The sequence below is a fragment of the Cucurbita moschata genome, unplaced genomic scaffold, assembly GCF_002738365.1.
Source record: "Cucurbita moschata cultivar Rifu unplaced genomic scaffold, Cmos_1.0 Cmo_Scf00008, whole genome shotgun sequence".
Taxonomy (NCBI): domain Eukaryota; kingdom Viridiplantae; phylum Streptophyta; class Magnoliopsida; order Cucurbitales; family Cucurbitaceae; genus Cucurbita; species Cucurbita moschata.
Window position 1 is genome coordinate 5,611,020 of NW_019268524.1, and position 2,547 is coordinate 5,613,566.

The following is a 2,547-nucleotide window of genomic DNA, read 5'->3' on the forward strand; positions in this document are numbered from 1 at the left end:
ATTTCATGTTTAACTATGCAAATGAATAGTTAACGTAACAGCCCAAATATTGTTCGCTTTAGCCCGTTACAAATCGTCGTCAGCCTCACGGTTTAAAAATGCATCTACATGAGAGGTTTCCACACCTTTATAAGAAACGTTTCGTTCCCTTCTCCAACCGACGTTGGATCTCACAGCTAATTTCCTTTACGAACGTCACGAGCATTAATAGAAGCTACGCCATTTACTTTTGTAATTAGCTAAACGATGACGGACGAGTTATATTTAGTTATTAAATAGGAATTAAAATATGAAGGCTTGAACATTGAACTTAAGATTAATAACGTCACTGTTTAATCAAAGCTATGACATTTATTATTGTAATAAGTGCATCCACAAGCCTAGCTCGTCACCCACTTGGCGTTGCCCTCCATTTTTTACCTAATTAAAATAAATTTTCTTTTTTTAAAATTAATTAAAATAAGGATTTAATAATATTCTAAAACTAAAAAAAAAAAACGTTTATTTTAATTTATTATATATATTACTTTTAATTATTTATTTTAAAATATATATATTTTTTTAGCGCAGATGTTTATTATATTATTTAATTTTAAGTGCGAATTAAAATAATATTTAAATCTTTTAGAATATTAACTTTTACTTTTTCTAAATGATATTTAAATTTATGTTAAATCGTATATCGAATATATTCTTATATATAAGGGTTAAATTCAGACTTATTTATGTATTTTAAAATTAAATAAAAAACGTGCCAATTAATATTTTTTAAATCGAATTTTTAATTAAAAAAATAGAAACTTTTTTAATTCGATTTTTTCTTATTTATTACTGTTTTGTGTAAGTGCCACATCAGTATTTAGTTTTTAAAAATTTATTTTAATATATTAGAATGAAAATTTGAATATTTGAAGGGTTTTATTAATTATTTCAAATTAAAAAATTCATATACTAAAATAATATTAACATTAAAAAATAAAGTATTTAAATCTTGCCGACAAATATTATGTACATAAAAAAAGGTGATATTGTTCGCTTGACTTTTTTATATTTAAATTAAAAAATGAATTTTGGGGAAAAAAGAGAGTGATAATTCTTTTTGTTAAATTAAAATTTTCAAAATGTTTTAGAATCTTCAAATTTTATGGTCGCCTTTATACATGTGATGGTTTTCTTTTCATAGATCTACAAATATTTTGACAATTTCAAATAAAAAATATTTTATTTTACCAAAAATTATTTAAAATTGAGACTACATAAAAATTTTAATTTAATGTTTAATAAATTCGTAATTTTGAAACGCGGAATATATTCGTTATTTTTTAATTTAAAAAATCTTTAAGTTGAGTATTGTTATTTCAATTAAATTAGAAACTAAATATTACGTAAAAGTTCTTAGTTTAAAAAATTTATAGATATTTTTTTATTTTAAAATATTTATTATGCATTTTATAAATAAAATTATAAAATAATATTTAAGCCTTTGGAGTCAGCATCTTTTTTGGCACATCGTCTCATGTCTACTCCCTTTGGAGAAGGGTGAGAAAACTGACATCATCTAGTATCTGGCTCTGATACCATTTGTAACAGCTCTCAAGACTTTAAAACGGGGTCTGTGTGGAAAGGTTTTCACACTTTATAAAAAAATTTATTAATTTGTTACTTAAAAAAACACATTTGGTTATTTTCAATATTTTTAAAATTAAAAAATTAGACTACTAAATATTTATATTTCTACAAAAACTTAAACGTGAACATGAGAATAAGAATAATACCAACCGACCATTTAGGGAAAAATTATTAATTTTTTTAATAGTTATTGATTGTAAATTTTAAAATACATTTATTTCTAATAACCATTAAATATAAATTAATTTTATTTTTTTATTTTTTTATTTTTTCGTACAATTAATTGGAAATAAAGGGAAAAAGAAAAACAGGGTTAGAGATGGAAGCTCGAGAGTTCCAATGTAAGCAGGCTTTCGTAGGGTCCCCCTGGCTACTATTATTTATTCTATTTTATTTTATTTTTCTATTTTTTTTAAATTATAATAAAAAGTAAAACAAGAAAAAAAAAAAAGAAGAGAGAGTTGAGCCGCGCATTTCCAAACTCACACAACTCGTACCATTTTTAACCAACAAAACCCCACACCCACACCTTCTTCTTTAATTCTTCATTTTTCACCTTCCTCTCCACCAAATTTCATCGCTCTTCTCTCCAGAAAATTCCTCTCAACAGCAACAACAACAATCTCAGCACCTTCATCTCTGCTCTTCAATCTTCATATTCTGTTTCCTCTGCTGCTGTTGCTTGCTGCTTTCATCACCGTTGCTTTGACAGATTCCTCTTGTCTCGATCGATGTTGTTTTCTCTTCCTCTTCTCAGGCTATCATCGGCTTCTGTGCTTAGGATTTTTTCATGAGGTGTGTTTTTTCTACTGTTTTTCTGACTCTCTGATTCTCTAATTCAGCTCTGTATTCTCTGTTTTTTTTTTTTTTTTTTTTTTTTTTTTTTTTTTTTTTTTTTTTTTTTTTTTTTTTTTTTTT

The 2,547-nt window shown here is 25.1% G+C and overlaps 1 protein-coding gene across 3 annotated transcripts in view; it reads left to right on the forward strand.

Annotated features, from left to right (window-relative positions):
• Nucleotides 1–2,132: 2,132 nt before the first annotated feature.
• Nucleotides 2,133–2,547, forward strand: part of LOC111446411 (phosphatidylinositol/phosphatidylcholine transfer protein SFH13-like) — a 7,147-nt gene continuing 6,732 nt past the window's right edge. Inside the window, exon 1 of one of the 3 annotated variants that reach the window (XM_023085226.1) lies at nucleotides 2,133–2,424. The gene's annotated coding sequence lies outside the window, so the exon portion shown is untranslated. The remainder of the gene's footprint in view (nucleotides 2,425–2,547) is intronic. The other 2 variants (XM_023085225.1, XM_023085227.1) reach the window with 2 other exon arrangements.